This window comes from Eptatretus burgeri, chromosome 10 (genome assembly GCF_056783735.1).
Source record: "Eptatretus burgeri isolate ZD-2024b chromosome 10, Ebu_testis_v1, whole genome shotgun sequence".
NCBI lineage: Eukaryota > Metazoa > Chordata > Myxini > Myxiniformes > Myxinidae > Eptatretus > Eptatretus burgeri.
In genome coordinates, this window is record NC_140970.1 from 103,651,095 (window position 1) to 103,670,690 (window position 19,596).

Below are 19,596 nucleotides of genomic sequence, written 5' to 3' on the forward strand. Positions count from 1 at the left end.
TCACGCACTTCACCCAAAAAAAGATCTTTCGTTGTTCACTTTTCCGCTGGTTTGAAGAGGCGCGTTTAATCCTTTAATGGGAAAATCTTTTGGGTGATATTATATCCCTTCTCGGAGTCCAATTATTTAGTAACCCGAGATGATACATGGATAGCCATTGAATTAACACCATGGAGTTGACTCAGCCTGTCTTCCTTCTGAGGTTGGTGAAATGAGCACCGGTATACTGGTAATCGGGGCACTGCATCAGCGGCATAGCCGCACCGCAAAGCAATGTAGCAACCAGCAGCCAAAAAGGCAGCACACGATGGCAACCTGACAACCCTCTTCGTTCCCACCTTGACACCAACAAGCTCAAATGAGCTAAGATCCTCGTCCTCTTAATGATGACGTCATAAAAACGAATATGACGTCATTGTGATGTATCAGGTTTGCGATAAATTATCTGTGCTCGTGCCTGGCTTGATTCCCGCAAACAAAATACAAACAGTTTGCCGAGTTTGGGAGATAATGGTATAGGCGATTTCCATTAGCGGCGATATTATGACGTCAACTTTTTTTTCTAGGAAGAATTCCCAAAATCGGAGATGTTTACTGCCTGCGCGTGGGCTTTCTGTATATACATGGCAAGTTTCATGAAGATCCGATGAAAACTCTGGGTTGTGAAACAAAAAATGTCAAAAAATAGGAATGACGTCATAAAAATTGATATGCCGTCATAGTGATGTATCATATGTGCGGTAATTCACCTCTGCTAATACTCTGTTCGATTCCCGCAAACAGAATTTAAAAAGCTTGCCTAGTTTCGGAGTTAATTTTTTCGGCGATTTCCATTAGCAGAGATATTGTGACGTCATAACTTTTTTTCTTGGAGGAATTTTCAAAATCTGAGATGGTTACTGTCTGCACAGGGTATTTTTACATAAATATTACAAGTTTCAGGAAGTTTCGATGAAAACTGAAGGCTGTGAAACAAAAAAGTCCACAAGAAGAAGATGAAGAACAACAACGTGAGTAAGACTTAGAGATCCTACACGAGGATCTAAAAAAAGAGTTTAATACTGAAATTTATTTATTTGTTTTTTAAATGCATAATTGTCTCGGCTTGTGGAGCAGCTGGGACACATAACGGAAAAGATGGTGCAGAAAAGTTTGACGGGTGTAGAAAAGATCATGCCTTTGAATGGGGGATGACTTGAGATGGTGGTGATCAGCTGTCTTGAAGACCGGGAGAGAAGAATGACATGGAAGAGAGTGTGGAAGGTGGTTCCATAGGTGGGAAAAGAGGAATAAATGAGTGCAGGTGAGCAGTGGTTGTAGATTTAGGCATTTTCACGAAGAGGGGGTTTCTGGTGGACCGCGTGCATCCTGCAGATACTTGGGGGGGGGGGGGGGTGCAGAGCACGGAGAGGGCAGCAGGTGCAAGACCAGAAATGAGGTGCAAGAAGATGGAGAGACCACTGACTTGTCAAGGGTGACGAAGTGATAGGCCCATTGACTCAGCTTCATCGTGAGAGGTTCCAATGATATTGAAAGCCTTGGTTTCCACAGCGTCAAGCCCAGCAAGATGTGAGGCAGGGGAGCCAACCCCAAAGGGAGAGCAGTACGCCATCAAGCTGCGGATGGATAAAAGCCTTGTTGGGGGACAGGATCTCAGACATGCCAAGGAAGGAGATTTAGGACTTTGCATGACGGAGGATGCCCAGTCGGTGTCTGCCTTTGGAGGCCAACTTGAAAATGTGGCTTACCCAAGATAGATCATGGCTGAGAGTGAGACCCAGGAGTTTGAGTGACTGAACCTCTTTGAGACGGTTGTTGAGAAACTAGATGGGAGGTTTTGCAGAACAGTCCTTTCAGAGAGGGGGGAGAGAGGAGGGAGGGGAGAGAGGGGGGGAGAGAGAGAGAGAGAGAGAGAGAGAGAGAGAGAGAGAGAGAGAGAGAGAGAGAGAGAGAGAGAGAGAGAGAGAGAGAGAGACGGAGCGAGAGAGAGAGAGAGAGAGGAGAGAGAGGAGAGAGAGGAGAGAGAGGAGAGAGAGGATAGAGAGGAGAGAGAGGAGAGAGAGGAGAGAGAGAGATCTCTCAGGATTGGAAGGCGTGTTCCAAATGTATATTTATTTATTTAATCTCAATAATAATCCTGTGGATGAGTGAGTGTGCATGAGTCTCAACAAATTGAATATCTGTCCTTTATTCACGAGTTTAATCTAACGTGGGCACAACTAATCGGCTGTTTAGGTTAGCACAATTAATCGGCTGTTTGGGTGTGCACAACTAATTGACTCTTTCAGAGAGCACAACCAATTGGCTCTTTCGGAGAGCACAACTAATCGGCTGTTTTGGTGCTCACAACTAATCTGCTGTTTAGACATGCACAACGAATCGGCTGTTTATCTCCCTTCATAAATCGCTATCTAGATGGGTGATTAGCTGTGTATGTGCAACAATGTTTTTGTCACCGTTTAAGGGTGACGACACACACACGCTGGTCGATTATTCACAGGTTGATTAACTATTTTCCACATTTATTCACCAAATTAATATGGGCTGCCAACAGAGTAAACCGCTTCATACCCCCAACATTGGCATCACCATCATTTCCATCAACCGTTCTTTATCATTGCCATCAACATCAACATCAACATTTAAACTTAATTTAACTATAAAGGGTATTTTGATTTATTGATTAACCAATTAATCAATTCATTATTCATTTTTCGATTAAATACTTGATTTAATTTTCAAAAAGTTACAGATTCAGATGAAATAGCGATGGTTTCGGTATGCTTAGAGCCAATTTATAAATGAATTAATTATTTGATAATAAATTATTGTACACCACTCCGTCCCAATTCCGTCTCCATGTGCTGCACGGTGGCATGCTTGAATGTATCTCCACCAGTTTAACTATTATTTGGCACAATTTCAACATTCTCAAGAACCAGTTTTAATGTGTACAAGTTTGTATACATTCAAACTGTAAAACTCCCCAATGTTATTCAAGTCCAGGATTACGTCAACACATTGACCTACTAACTTATAAGCTGACTATGATCATTTAACAGCTCAATTGTGGAACAGCAAATACTTTTACAAATCCATTGCATTCTCTCCTTTGTCACCATGTTCAGAGCAAAGGTTATGATCCCGGTGGAGAACTGAAGATGAAGTGCTGAACCTCGCATCATTCCATCGGTCTGGGCTGTTGGAGATTTTGTTTCATCTGGAACAATGTGCACCTGGCCTGGTTGTGGTTGCCTTGTCTTTGCAGGTCCTCACCTGCTTTGGTGTGCACGTGAAAGCACGGCAGGTCAAGACCGTTCTACAACTGTACTTCTGTATCTGGACACAGAAGAGACGAACAACGAAGCCATTGCCACCCTCCACCGGCCTTGTATCATATTGAATTGGGTTGACAGATCATGAACAAGACGTTATGCAATTATTCATCTCTTCTGATTTAACTTTTTTTTAAACCTTTTTTTAACATTAAACTTTTTTAAAAAACAAAAAAACATTACATTTTTAACATTAAAAAAAACATTTAAAAAAAAACATTTTTAAAAATCCTTAAAAAAATTTTTTTTTATTTTTTTAACATTAAACTTTTTTAAAAAACAAAAAAACATTACATTTTTAACATAAAAATTTTTTTTAAAAAACATTTAAAAAAATCCTTTTTAAAAGTTTTTTTTAACCTTTTTTAACATTAAACTTTTTTTAAAAACAAAAAACATTACATTTTTAACATAAAAAAAACATTAAAAAAAAATTTTTTAAATCCTTTTAAAAGTTTTTTTTTTAATATTTTTTTTAACATTAAACTTTTTTAAAAAACAAAAAACATTACATTTTTAACATGAAAAAAAACATTAAAAAAAACATTTTAAAAAATCCTTTTAAAAGTTTTTTTTTAATATTTTTTAACATTAAACTTTTTTAAAAAACAAAAAAACATTACATTTTTAACATGAAAAAAACATTAAAAAAAACGTTTTAAAAAATCCTTTTAAAAGTTTTTTTTTTATATTTTTTTAACATTAAACTTTTTAAAAAAAAACAAAAAAACATTACATTTTTAACATAAAAAAACATTAAAAAAAACATTTTAAAAAATCCTTTTAAAAGTTTTTTTTAACCTTTTTTAACATTAAACTTTTTTTAAAAACAAAAAACATTACATTTTTAACATAAAAAAAAACATTACAAAAAATTTTTTTTAATCCTTTTAAAAGTTTTTTTTTTAATATTTTTTAACATTAAACTTTTTTTTTTAAACAAATAAAACATTACATTTTTAACATAAAAAACATTAAAAAAAACATTTAAAAAAATCCTTTTAAAAGTTTTTTTTAATATTTTTTTAACATTAAACTTTTTGAAAAAAAACAAATAAAATTACATATTTAACATGAAAAAAACATTTAAAAAAAACATTTTTAAAAATCCTTTTAAAAGTTTTTTTTTTAATATTTTTCACAATAAAGGCTCGGGGGACACCCCCGACCAATATCATTTCTCATCATACTAAAGTTAAAACTAAACCTGAACCTCTCTTCCTGCCTTTTGGTCCTCTATTTTTTTTTACTCTTTTCTCCTATTTATTTATTTTTGCAAGGAATATCCATGCATCTATGATGGACACCGCTTTCTGTGACTCTTCAGGATAATTATGTTTTGGAACCAGAGGTTGTTGACAAAACAGAACATGAAAATAAAATGCTGAATTTTTCTTGCAAGAGGTGATTCATTCCATGAAGCCAAGGATTACTTTTCATATTTAAAAAATATTTCATCGTTTCCCGTTGGACTGTTTGTGACACTGACATTTTTTGACAAGTTTTAACAAAAAAGTTAAATGCTTGATGAGATTTGCCAGCGTCGCATCATCATGTTTATACAATTGTGCTTTGGCAGGGATGCCAACTGGGAACTCATTTTTTAAGATGAATCTAGTGTACCCAGAACATCCTTTTTTTCTACGCCTCGTCGAGACCAATACTATATATTCCCTAGATTATTGTTGATACCATGACGTGCAAGACCGTGACCTACAGGTGTTGATCAGCTGCTGTCAATCAAAATCTACGTTTGGTGGTGGGTCATGTGTAAACCATTGAGATAGACTGTAACCCTCCAAGTACTTTTTAACGACAAGAATCATGTTCTCTTCGGTATGAAAACGTTTACCGAATCCATGCTACTAAAATGTTCCATGATGGATCTTCATTGTACATATTTTTTATTTTGTGTATCCTTTATTTTAGCACATCATTTAAATGTAGATATAATTTATTTATTTATTACCCTTCTTCTGTCTGCTTCTTACAACCCAATCCTAACCCTTCTTCTTTCTGCTTGCTTCTGGGATGTTGTTTTCAGCTTCTTCTTTGAAAATGTCTTCAACCTCTTGCTACAATTAGTCTGGCATTCTGTCAACCAAGTTCTGCTCTGCAAAATGGCTTTTGACCTTGATTGTATATTTTTTTTGAAACGTTTTCAGATCATATAGTATCTGGTCAGAGTTTTTGATTATTTTTTTTCACCTTTCTCATTTGACTCTTACTTATGCCACAAGGAGTTCATGATCTGTCCCACAGTCTGCACCTGGCAGAGTATTGGCAGATTGCAGAGCACTTCTCCATCTTCTTTTGATTTGAATGTAGTCAGTCTGACTTCTGCATTGCCCATCAGGTGAAGCCCATCTGTGCAGTCTATGCTTGGGTGGTTTGAGCCATGTGTTTGTAATTGCGAGATCATTCTCCACACGGAACTCCAGCAGTTTTGTCGCTCAGTTGACACAACATGAAAGACGATACAATGGATTGCACAAGACGATCCATCTGCGGCCACCAGCATCGGTCGTGGAGGTGCTGTTTAATGCACGCAATGCCCTGCTGACTTTCATGTGCCAGGTTGACTAGTTTGGTATGCAAGGACAGCAGTACAATCAAGCAAGTGCTGTGCATCATATATGCGTTGTTCATGGCCACTTCATGGCGGACAGAAAAGTATGAAGAAAGTTCAGGTGCAACCACTTTCCTCAAGTTCGGTCAGCTTTGCTCTATTTGGGCACACAGCAAATACATTTAAGAGCAGCAAACACATGCAGCTGAGAACTTGATAATGGAGAGAGCAGTGAGGGCACGCAAAATAGCGGCATTCAGCTCAGCTTTGTCATCTGCCACATCACAATCAGTAGGCAGAGGCAGTCAGCAATGTAGTTCTGTATTCCAGGACAATACGTCGCATTGTGAGAGAAGCAAAGCTGTCGAGTCGATCATCTGGTGAATTGCATTCCGGCATGACCGATGCCTTTTGTGGCTAGCGGTGTGATCAGTTCGAAGAGTGAAGTGGCATCCTCAGAGATATGTCCTCCACTTTTCCACAGCCCAGATGCAAGCTAGAGCTTCCTTCTCAACTGTCGAGTATTTGTATTTCCTTTCAGCAGGAAACAATGTGTGAGACGTAAAACCCACTGTGCACTCAGTATTCTCGGGATGCAGCAAAGTTAACACTCCCCCCAGCCTGAAGTCGGACACATCCGTCGAGATGAATGGGGGCAGGTTTGGATCGAAGAGAGCAAGAGCTCTCCATAATCCGTGTCTTTTCAGCAGTGAAACTCCGCTCAGCTTTAGTAGTCCAGATGAAATGTAAGTCACTCCCAGATCTAAGCAGCGCATGCAGCGGTTCACCAACCATGGCGTAGTTAGGTCGGAATTTACTGTACCAAGAGGAAAGTCCCAAGAAGGAGCATCGGGAAGCAATGTTGAGAGGAGCAGATGCATCAGCTATGGCTGCAATGGGGTCAGTCAGGAAGTAGGCTGTCCTTTGAAGTGACATGTCCGAGAAAACGTAGGCTGGTTTGATTGAATAAACACTTTTGAGTGTGACGCTTTAGTCCAGCCTCATGTAAGTGATGCAGGACAGGATGGAGGTTTGCGTCATGTTCAGTTTTGGAACGACCAGAAATAATTATGTCATCCAGGTTGTTTTGTACACCTAGTAATCCCTGAAGAATTGCCACCATCATCTTTTGAAATGCAGCAGGGGCCAATGCCAAGCCATATGGAACTCTGCAGTATCGGAAAAGCCACTCGTATGAAGTACATAAAAGCTTTCAAGTCCCGGCTGTCATCGTGCAAGATTACCTGATGGTAAGTGTTGGCAAGGTCGATCGATGAAGAAACTGTCGCGCCTTTCAGCTCAGCAAAAAGTTTCTCCATGTGAGGCAATGGATGCCAATCCACAATTATTTCTTTGTTGGGCTCCGGCCGATTGATACACATCTGAATCCCCATGATTTCTTCTGAGTGACAACTATTGGAGATACCCAGGGAGATGCATCAACTTTCTCAATGATGCCCATCTCCAGCAGTTGTTTCAGTTGGTCTGAGACAACTCGTCTCACAGAGAGTGGATGGAAGCCATCAAAATTTTTGTTGTACAGGAGCCATATAGTTTCGACTTTAACTTTATGCATAACTTTATGCACACTAGAGCAGGAGTTAGCCTTGCAGGCCCCATGACAATCATGGTTCCCTTTTTGAGGCAATGTTTTATGGCCGGATGCCCTTCCTGACGCCAACCCTTTCGTCGCCTCTTACTAAATGCAGGGATAGCGTGTACCTATTGTTACTGGGGCACACACCGCAAGGGTGACGCATACCAAAGCAAATAAAACCCCAGTGTAGTTATGTCAGTATTTTGTGCAGATAAACTTGAGAATCCAGTGTTTAGTATGGGAAGGGAACATGCATTGTGTTTGGAGCAGCAGCAGCCCCATCGTAGTGATATATGAATAAATTATATATATATATATATATATATATATATATATATATATATATATATATATATATAAAATATACATATCTTCTTCTTCTTCTTTCGGCTGCTCCCGTTAGGGGTTGCCACAGCAGATCATCCGTATGATCCGCATAGTGAATTGGCACATGTTTTACGCCGGATGCCCTTCCTGACGCAACCCTGGTCGCCTCTTACAACACAGGGATAATATATATATATATATATATATATATATATATATATATATATATATATATATATATATATATATATATATATATATATATATATATATATCACAAAGAAAGACCCACCCACATCTTTCAGCTGTGAATGGAGGGAATAGCCAATCAGCTCTCACCTAATCAACTAAACCCAGGTGGCAAGGATTACATTAAAAAAAATTTACACCTCCTATGCTCCTCTAGCCGAAACTGTTGCATAAAGCAATCAAGAAGTCCTACACAAAGTAAGCACTTTGCTGTATAAAAACTTCCCAGAGTTCCTCCACCCTTGTGGTGTCTAATCAAATCTGTTTCTGGTGTATGTCCTCCCTCTTTCCCCTCCCTTACCTCAAATGGCCGTTCTGCTGATACCGCATGTGAAAAGGCTGAATGCCTAAATTCGGTGTTTGCATCGAAATCTTGAGTCCAGAACTCATCACTTTCTGTACCCACCTTACCCAGTCGCACCCAACTGTCCCTGGACTCTGTGTCCTTTTCTCCTGACAAGGTGGAGAGCTTGCTGTCAAACCTCGACTCAGATTCTGCAACCGGTCCAGACGACATCAGCCCACATGTCCTAAAAACCTGCTCCTCTGCTCTTACTCACACTCTCTCTATTCTATTCACCCTCTCAATTGCTCAAGGACATCTGCCATCTGCTTGGAAATCAGCAAACATTACTGCCCTGCATAAAAAAGGTGCAAAAACAGATCCTGCAACTACAGACCAATCAGCCTTCTCCCAATCATCAGCAAGGTTCAGGAATCCATCATCGCTTCGGACATTTAATCCTTCCTCTTCTCCAATGACTTAATTTCTGATCATCAATTTGATTTCAGACCAGGTCACTCTTCCATAGATATGCTGTTTCTGCTCTGCCAACAATGGATGGAGGTACTCAATGCCGGACATGAAATCAGAGCCATATCCCAAGATATATCGCGTGCTTTTGACACAGTCTGGCACCCTGCCGTGCTCACCAAACTCTCTTCCATGGTGTCCAAGGCCATCTCCACTCATGGCTCGCAGACTTCCTCTCCTGTCACAGCCAACGTGTGGCCCTTAATGGAGTTCTTTCACCCCCCTTCCTGTCCAGGCTGGAGTTCCTCAAGGCAGCATTCTGGGCCCTGTTCTTTTTCTGGTTTTCATCAATGATCTCTCTGACTCTCGAAAATCCTCTTTATCTCTTTGCTGATGACTCCACCCTCTGTCATACCATCTGTCATCCCTCAGACCAGCAAGCCGCAGCTTCTGCACTCTCCGTCGATCTGGAAAAAAAATCACAAACTGGTCCAACACGTGGAACATGTCTCTCAATCCCAATCATCAGCAAGGTTCAGGAATCCATCATCGCTTTGGACATTTAATCCTTCCTCTTCTCCAATGACTTAATTTCTGATCATCAATTTGATTTCAGACCAGGTCACTCTACCATAGATATGCTGTTTCTGCTCTGTCAACAATGGATGGAGGTACTCAATGCCAGACATGAAATCAGAGCCATATCCCAAGATATATCGCGTGCTTTTGACACAGTCTGGCACCCTGCCGTGCTCACCAAACTCTCTTCCATGGTGTCCAAGGCCATCTCCACTCATGGCTCGCAGACTTCCTCTCCTGTCACAGCCAACGTGTGGCCCTTAATGGAGTTCTTTCACCCCCCTTCCTGTCCAGGCTGGAGTTCCTCAAGGCAGCATTCTGGGCCCTGTTCTTTTTCTGGTTTTCATCAATGATCTCTCTGACTCTCGAAAATCCTCTTTATCTCTTTGCTGATGACTCCACCCTCTGTCATACCATCTGTCATCCCTCAGACCAGCAAGCCGCAGCTTCTGCACTCTCCGTCGATCTGGAAAAAAAATCACAAACTGGTCCAACACGTGGAACATGTCTCTCAATCCTGACACATCTCACACCCTAACAATGTCTCTCCGAAAGGACCGTTTCGAAGCCCCTCTTCCCCAACCCCCATACACTTTCTCAACTATCCTCTGGAAGAAGTCCTTTCATTCAACCTTTTGGGTCTCACTATCTGCCATGATCTTTCCTGGGAAAGTCACATTTCCAGCCTGGCCTCCAAAGCCAGTCTCTGACTGGGAATCCTCTGTTGCGCAAAGTCCTTCCTCAACCCACCAGAGCTCCTGACCACATACAAAGCTTTCGTCCGCAGCCTGATGGAGTACTGCTCTCCCCCCAGGGCTGGTGCTCCTGCCTCTCACCTTTCTCGGATTTACGCTGTGGAAACCAAGGCATTTCGGATCATTGGGATCTCCCGCGATGAGGCTGAGTCTTTGTGCCTCTCACTCTCTTACCGCAGACAGGTTGGTGGTCTTTCAGTCTTCTACCATCTCCTCTCTGGTCTTGCCCCCTGCCCACCTGCTCTCTCTGTAATTTCTCCCCACAATATTTCCACAGGGCGCTCAAGGTCTGCCAGCAACCCCCTTCTGGTAAAACTACCAAAATCACGAATCACTGCTCACCTTCACTCTTTCATTCCTCTTTTTTCCTGCCTTTGGAATAAACTCCCTCACTCTCTTCAATCCCATTCTTCCCTCCAGGCCTTCAAAACAGCTATTCACCACCACCTCTTATCATTCCCCATCCAAATCCTCGATCTTTTCTACCCCTGTTAATCCAACCCAAAGCCACCTCCTTCAAATTCCCTGCTTTCCTTCCTGAAAGTCCCTGTAATGTCCATCTTCTATACCCCGTGTATCCCACACCATCCCTCTCCCTTGCACAGATCTCCTAATGTCTCTGTTCCCCACTGTTTTTTTCCTTTCCTCTCCCACCCATCTTGTCTTATGCCCCTCCTTGCTGTGCGTTGTGTGTTAGCTCTCATACGAGCCTCAACAATGTATTGAAAAAAATAAAAAAAATAAAAACAAGCTCAGAATCCAGATAGGCGGCTCTGTTTCATGTTTAACTGATGTTGACCATGTAATCTCTGTCTGTTTGACAGAGTCGCCAGGCCGAGGCATCTGGATTGGAGGTGACGCTTTGGTGAAGGACTATGTCCAATGGAGATTGAGGGAATGCTCCACATGTATATATATATATATATATATATATATATATATATATATATATATATATATATATATATATATATATATATATATATATGTATATATATATATATATATATATATATATATATATATATATATATATATATATATATATATATGTGTGTGTAAATACAAACACTCGGGCACATTTTAGATGGGCAGGTTGCTTGTTCCCTTTTATGTTGCAATTCTTGACTGTGACAAGGGCTGGAAAAAGAAATGCAATGACATGGCAAAAATACTGAAATGTGGTCGCCATCTTGGATTTCAAGATGGTGGAATTGTTTTTATTTTTATTTTGCTGAATCATAATAACCAGTTTCCCCCAAAAAGTGAGTACATACCATAAAGTAAATCCATTAAGGTCTGCAACTACAAAATATCCAAAAATTGGTGGCCATCTTGGATTTTCCTGTGCCACAGGAATCATGGGAAAATAGGAGAGAGGTCCTCAGCTAAAATGAGTTGGTCAGGCCCAAGAAAAGAAGCCAAATTTGGTGCTTTTATCTGCCATGTAACGATAATTTTGTTAAGCCACCATAATATCAATTCACGAGTGCGTATTGCATATGAGAGCGACTGTGTTGACTTTAATTTTCTCCCAAGTAGCACAGTTGGATTGATATAAAACTTTGGTAAACCAATGCAATAAGCCTCGTAAAGGAAAATATTTACTGGAGACCTCCAAAGGCTCGTACCATGGACAACTGTGCAAAAATAAGTGGGTAAATTTGGGTCTCTAGTACGAGTCATTAAGGTTGCTCCAAGTATACCTGCTGATTGGTGAGACCTTTTACTGCTACAGAACCCTGGGGTTTTGGGGAGTGTTCTCCAGAATGCAGTTGCGAAGCTGGAATGTGGCATTTAATCAGGGCACGGGCTCAATGAACTCTTTCAGATTGACACAACAGAATATTTTACTTCGAAACGTGAGTACTAGCGGAAGAACAAGACAGCTTAATTAACCTCCTCATTGCATATGATGCAACATGTTGCCTGTAACTTACACTATCCTATAGTGATGGAAGTGAAACTGATGTGAGACAACTCAGAGATGAGGATGGTACGAGTACCAACTGAACCATCCTCCCAGTGCAGTACCCCCATCACCACCTCAAATTGGGCATTGTGAAATGACCACCTGTATTTTGGAACTTCAACATTAAGCTTAAAAATACGGGTGGTTAACAAAAAGCAAAAGTCTTCAACAACTTTACCAAACTTAACATCTTAATCAGCAAGAGAAGCAGGTCGATCAAAAATTTAACACAAGTCGGAAAGCCAGGTCACATCAACGATGTCGTGAAACTAAAAAGGCTTCAACTGAGAAAGTGCAGCAATATAATTTAGGAAGACGAATAAGAAGAGGGAATATAATGTGGAGACACTACCGTTTGAGAAAAGAAAATAATTGTGGCTTTTCAGGGAGGGAGACGTTCAGTGCGGCTCCAATCAAAGCGGTTGGTTAATCTGCCGTGTCGAGCTGCAGCAAAGAGTCCAATTGTGTTTAAAAAAAAATGCCCTCTGTGGCTTAAGACATTCCACACATCTTTGGGGCTTTCTAACAATGGAACCAGATTAGCCATTCGCTCATTTCCTCTCTACTGCCGTTCCTTTTTCTCCTCGAGTGTTAGGGTGGCAGATATTCAAAGTTCGAAGCTGGAATTAGCTTGTGTCATTATAGATGCGCCATGGACATATGATAAGTGCAAGTATGGTTTCGTTGATTGATAAAGGAAATAACGAGGTTTCTGTTGTTCACGTCACAAATCAGCTCGAAGAGAAAATTAACTGTTTTATTGCTTTGCAAGTGATGTTCATACAAGGTCGTAGCATGACTTGCTATCACATGCAGCCATATTTGAGAAGAGCAAATTATTTACTTGCCTTGTTCCAGAAGGATTGGAAGAGCATAATTGTGCAAAACAGTGTTAAGGATGATAGGGAAAGCATTAAAAATATATATATTTATATATTAAACTTCAGCCATGTGACAAGGAAGAGTACCTGAAGTGGGCTGCAGGAATAAGGTCTGTGTCACTGATGGATGGAGCTTTGAATAATTGCATCAGAGTCCACTGACCTTGCATTCTGTTGACGTTAAGGCCTAGATTCTAAACACTCCCTTTCCTTTTGTGTTATTCCTTCCCAGAAGTCACTTTTTACATCCATTCTCTAGGTCTAGGTCTCTGTGATGTCTCATGTTGAGCTGTCTACATTTCAATGCTATGTCAGGGGCACAAACATCTACCACCATCAACACTTGATTTGTAGAGCACATAGAGCTCATTGGTGACACCAGCAATTCAGAGGGGTTACAAGGTTCCTGTTTCTCGTTAACTCCTGGAGTGAAATGCGTGGCTCGAGTGGAGCAGAAAGACAATTGTGAGTGATGAAGAACTTAACAGCATACGAGAAATACTGTCGGAGCATAGAGGCTTGGAATCAAACCAGCAGCTTTTTCTTTTCATGCAAAGTCGATGCTTGTGGAATAGCGGGAACAACCCTCAAAAAAATGTTCTGCAGAAATTCCGTAGAAAATTTAGACGCACATTCTATAGAAATTCTCCGGTACTTTTGGAACCAAATTCTGGAGAACTTTCCCATAGAAATTCTATAGATATTCTGTAGAAACTCTACAGAAAGAATTTTTAATCAAGAGAAAAGGCAGTTCTCCAGAATTTGGTTCTAAAATTACGTAAAATTTAAATAGACGTGTTCTCTAGAAAGTAACATGGACCAACTTCTATCCATCCATCCATCCATCCATCCATCCATTGGAACCATACGCTGTACAGAGCGTCGGTGCTGCCAAAGCAGTTTCCTTGGCTATTGGGCACAATCCTGGACGGGTCGCCACTCTGACGCAGGATACTCGAATGACTCGATCATCCCCAGCAAGCTGGTACTCATTTTGCCGACCTCGGAAGGATGGCAGGCTGTGTCAACCCCTAGTGAAGTAATTCAGCGGGCAACGAGGCTTGAACTTCTGTCCTCTCATCCCAACTCTCTCTTCCTCATTTTTGGTGACTTTAACTGTCATCATGCCAGTTGGCTGGGTGTGGGTACCTCTCTCACCCGTCATGGAATTTCAGCGAAAGACTTCTGTGACTCATTGGGACTGACTCAATCGGTCAACTTCCCAACCTGGATCTCAACCAATGGTACTCCATCTCTTCTGGATCTGATTTTGAGCAATTCCACTGAAAATATCGGCTGTTCTTCCTCCGCTCCAATCGGTTCATCTGATCACGTGCTTGTCAAAGTGGACATCTCTCTGGCTGTTATTATAGAACCTCCTCAGTGCCATCAAGTCTGGCATTTCACTCAGGCTGACTGGCAGGGACTTCAATCAGCCATCAAACTACTAGACTGGTCTCCCATCTCTACTTCCTCCGACATCAACTCATGCTGGGAATTTTTTGAGAGAAATTTGCTCTCTCTCTCTCTCTCTCTCTCTCTCTCTCTCTCTCTCTCTCTCTCTCTCTCTCTCTCTCTCTCTCTCTCTCTCTCTCTCTCTCTCTCTCTCTCTCTCTCTCTCTCTCTCTCTCTCTCTCTCTCTCTCTCTCTCTCTCTCTCTCTCTCTCTCTCTCTCTCTCTCTCTCTCTCTCTCTCTCTCTCTCTCTCTCTCTCTCTCTCTCTCTCTCTCTCTCTCTCTCTCTCTCTCTCTCTTTCTCTCTCTCTCTCTCTCTCTCTCTCTCTCTCTCTCTCTCTCTCTCTCTCTCTCTCTCTCTCTCACAGATTTATCCCCTCTTGTCTTCAGTTGTCCTACCCTTCCTCCCACCCATGGTTCACTGAAGCTTGTGGCGAGGCTGTTGTCCTGAAACAACTTGCCTTCGCCTCATGGAAGGCTAATCAAACTTAAGGTAATCTCAGTTCCTTCAACAAAGCCTCGTAACAAGTGTGTATCTATCCTCAGGAGAGCCAGAAAACAACATCTTTCTAATCTCAAGTCTGAACTCTCAAAACTGTCGAGCTCCTCCAAATCCTGGTGGTGTCCAGTTAAGTCTCTTTCTGGTCTATGTTCCCCCTCCATTCCCTCCCTTACCTCAAACGGCTGAACAGCTGAAACGGTACGTGAAAAGGCTGAATGCCTAAACTCCATGTTTGCTTCCAAATCTTGTGTCCCAAACCCATCACTTTCTGCACCCACCTTAGCCAGTTGCACCCAGCTGTCCCTGGACTCTGTGTCCTTTTCTCCCGACAAGGTGAAGAGTTTGCTGTTAAACCTCGACTCAAATTCTGCAACCAGTACAGACGGCATCAGCCCACGTGTCCTAAAAACCTGCTCTGCTGCTCTTGCTCACGCTCTCTCTGTTCTGTTCACCCTCTCATTTTCTCAAGGTCATCTGCCATCTGCTTGGAAATCAGCAAACATACCACTCTGCATTAAAAAAGGTCCAAAAACAGATCCTGCAACTACAGACCAATCAGCCTTCTCCCAATCATCAGCAAGGTTATGGAATCCATCATCGCTTCAAACATTAAATTCTTCCTCCTCTCCAATGGCTTGATTTTGATCATCAATTTGGATTCAGACCAGGTCACTCGACACTGGATATGCAGCTTTTGCTCTCCCATCAATGGATGGAGGTCCTCAATGCCAGACAGGAAATCCGAGCCGTATCCCTGGACATATCGCATGCCTTCGATATGGTCTGGCACCCTGCCCTGCTCACCAAACACTCTTCCTATGGTATCCAAAGACATCTCCACTCATGGCTCGCAGACTTCTTCTCCTGTCGCAGACAATGTGTGCCCCTTAATGGAGTTCTCTCATCCCATTTTCCTGTCCAGGCTGGAGTTCCTCAAAGCAGTGTTCTGGGCCCTATTCTTTTTCCAGTTTTCATCAATAATTATCTCTCCCACTCTCTGGAAAATCCTTTTTTCTCTTTGCTGATGACTACATCCTCTGCCATACCATCCATCATCCCTCAGATCGGCAAGCAACAACCTCTTCACCCTATGCAGATCTGGATCAAATCACAAGCTGGTCCAACATGTGGAACATGTCTTTCAATCCTGACAAATCTCACACTCTCACCATGTCTCTCCAAAAGTACCGTCTGGAAACCAACCCCAACCCCCACCCCATCTACATTCTCAACAATCCTCTTGAAGAAGTCCTTTCATTCAAGCTTCTGGGTCTCAGTATCTGCCATGATCTTTCAAGGGAGAGCCATATTTCCAAGCTGGCCCCCAAAGCCAGTTGCCGACTGGGAATCCTCCATCATGCAAAGTCCTTCCTTTGCACACCTGAACGCCTGACCACATACAAAGCTTTCATCTACAGCCTGATGGAGCACTGCTCTTCCCTCTGGGCTGGTGCTCCCGCCTCTCATCTTTCTCAGCATAACGCTGTGTAAACCAAGACACTTGGGATTATTGGTATCTCCCGTGATGAGGCTGAGTCTTTGGGTCTCTCAATCTCTCACCGCAGGTAGGTCAGTGGTCTTTCTGTCTTCTACCATCTCTTCTCCGGCCTCACCCCCCACCCCCCACTCAGTCTGAGATATGTCCCCCTCCCCCATATTTCCACAGGGCTCTCAATGTCCACCAGCAACCCGCTTCTGGTAAAACTCCCAAAATCTCAAATCACTGCTCACCTTCACTCTTTCATTTCCTCTTTTTTCCCCCACCTTTGGAACAAACTCCCACACTCTCTTCAATCCCATTCTTCCCTCCAGGTCTTCAAAACAGCTGTTCACCACCATCTCTCGTCTTCCCCCATCGAAAACCATTATCTTTTCTACCCCCGCCAATCCACCCAAAACCCACCTCCTTCAAATTCACTGCTTTCCTTCCTGAAAGTCCCTGTCGTGTCCATCTTTTTTACCCCGTGTAACCCGCCCGATCCTTCTCCCTTCCACAGATCTGCTCATGTCTCTGTTACCCACTTAGTCCAGGGCCTTATGTAATCCCGTGGGATTTGGATGTTTATTTTGTATGCTTTGCGGGAAATCATTATTTATGATGTAAGGGAAAACATTTTGGTGCCAATTTTTCGAGTATGTTTGCATATTTTTTAATGCAAATTAGGTATGACGTCATAGTTCAATATACCAATACACAGTATAGACCAATTCCCTTGCAATTTTGGTGCAAATTAAAAATGTTGGCACATTTAATATATTATTTACGGCCAGGGATAGTGTGTGGAGTCAAATATGGCACCATCCGTTGAAGCATATTTTCATAAATGCTTATCCAAATGAAGTATGACGTCATAATTCGTAAATAAAAATTAAACGATGTAAATTTTCTTTGCAAAATCTGATACAAATTAAATTTTGTGGACCCTATGCATAGATTTTAGCGGACATTGTCTGTTTTCAGTATCTTATTGATCAATAATACTTTACATGTGTGACATGCTAACGAATCGTGATGTAATGACGCCATATAAAAGTATGATCTCATCAAGTCTCGTCACAAACATGGCAACAACAAGTTCTGGTTTGATTTTTTTTTTTATAATTTAGTATGGATGACAAAAATTGCAGATCACTTATACTTTTGTTCTTTTGTTTGTTGTTTTGTTCTTAGAGGCATGACAAGGCAAGACAACAAGCAAGATTGATCTGTTACCCTGCCCTTTCCTGACTAAGCAATGGAGCCAAGTCCCGAGAAAAGACCACGGATAGAAATTATAAATGACTATAGTCGGTGCATTATATGCCAAACCCTTACAAGTGAGCCACTGGTCAAGAACGTTCAGCAAGGGACATATAAAAACATTTTGTATTATGTGGCAGCCCGAGCTAAATATGGCGAGAGTGACCTTATTGATGTGAGCAAACGATTGGAACATGTTACTGACGACATGCTCAAACGCTATGGTGCAACAGTCCATGCTAGTTGTAGAAAGAATGCGGTTAATTCTCAAAAGCTGGAAAGAGCAAAAGTAAGATTTGAGAAAGAAGTAAGTTCCAAAAATATCAATGTACTTTTGCCAAAGGCTGGACGACCTTCAACTTCATCAACGCCAGATCTCGCTCCAGGACCATCACATGAAGTACGCCTATCCCGCTCATCTACTGCAAGATATGACAAGCAAATGTGTTTTTTTTTTCTGTCAAACATACAAAGAAAAAGAACATGTGCATGTAATCCAGAGTGGAAGCCGAGGAAAGCAACTTCATGATTACGTGACAAACTGTGACAAAGACATATTCAAGGTTTATCTTAGTAGTGCTATTAAACCTGATGATGCCCTCTCAATTGATGTCAGATACCATCAAACATGCTGGAACAAAACATGTTGCACGCGGTACGGGAAATACAAGTGTAAAAAATACCAAAGAGCAATCTGTGAATGAGAATGAGATTGCTGCAAAAATAGAGTTCCTGGATCTCATCAAGAATCTACTTGAGGCTGGACGTATCCTCTTTATTGATGATGCACATACAGCTTATTTGAGAATATTACGGCAACACAATGTAGATGATTCACCTTCTCGCAAATATGTAAGGAAAATTATCAATGACAATAACGTTGACATAGACTTTATCCCTGCTCCTTGTCGAAATGAGGCGGATCGCTTTTGCTTGAATGCTGCTAAGATAGCGGCAATTGAGGCTGCTGTTAGTGCAGCTGATGTTGACAGTGACATGAGACTCATATATCAATGTGCAAAGATTGTACGCAAGGTCATGTTAAAGTCAACTCCTTGGGAATATGATGGTACTCTAGGATCAGACATGACAGAGAAAATCCCTTCCAAGCTTGGGAACTTACTCTGCTGGATTATGGCAGGTGTGTCAACTGAACTTCAGACTGAAAAGCATTCGAGTGATGTCGACGAAAAGGCATGCATTCTTGGCCAACAAATTATGTATCGGGTTAAAACTGATCAGCAAATGCGTTATGAGCCTCCACCGTTATGAACAATGCGGCACTGCATCTTCAACTCTACCTCCACCAACTTCTCATGGATGGCGTCTGGAAGGTGACCGGCTTCTTCCCGTACCAACAACAGTTTTGCCAGCACCTCAGGCTGTGCTTCAACTAGTCAAATGTGGACGTAAAGGAAGTTGCTCTACGATGATCTGCTCATGTCGGAAGCACAATCTCAAATGCACAGATATGTGTACCTGCGAAGTAGCTTGTGAGAACATAATTTTAACATACATACATACTGCAGGTGACGACAGTGGCGATGAGGATGATGTTCTTGAAACGTAGCTCATGCGGTCAGCTCCAGATATGTCCATGTTGCCGACTGGGAATCCTCCATCATGCAAAGTCCTTCCTTTGCACACCTGAACTCCTGACCACATACAAAGCTTTCATCTACAGCCTGATGGAGCACTGCTCTTCCCTCTGGGCTGGTGCTCCCGCCTTTTTTTGGTTTCCTTGTTTTAAAACCATTTCATGTATAATGGCACTATTGCATACATCAAATGCATGGTGAACACTATATTACTATGACATCATAACTAATTTGCATATGATGGTTTGATAGGTCCCCTTGAATATAATGAAGATATATTGAAAA

The 19,596-nt window shown here is 41.5% G+C and overlaps 1 long non-coding RNA gene across 3 annotated transcripts in view; it reads right to left on the reverse strand.

Moving 5' to 3' along the window:
- Positions 1-2,496: 2,496 nt before the first annotated feature.
- The window catches only part of LOC147019341 (uncharacterized), a 127,265-nt gene continuing 110,165 nt past the window's right edge, over positions 2,497-19,596 (reverse strand). Inside the window, exons 3-4 of one of the 3 annotated variants that reach the window (XR_015062746.1) lie at positions 18,046-18,135; positions 2,497-3,339 (exon numbers count right to left, since the gene is read on the reverse strand). This is a non-coding gene — a long non-coding RNA (uncharacterized LOC147019341). Of the gene's footprint in view, positions 3,340-16,584; positions 18,136-19,596 lie in introns of those variants that run through there. The other 2 variants (XR_015062747.1, XR_015062745.1) reach the window with 2 other exon arrangements.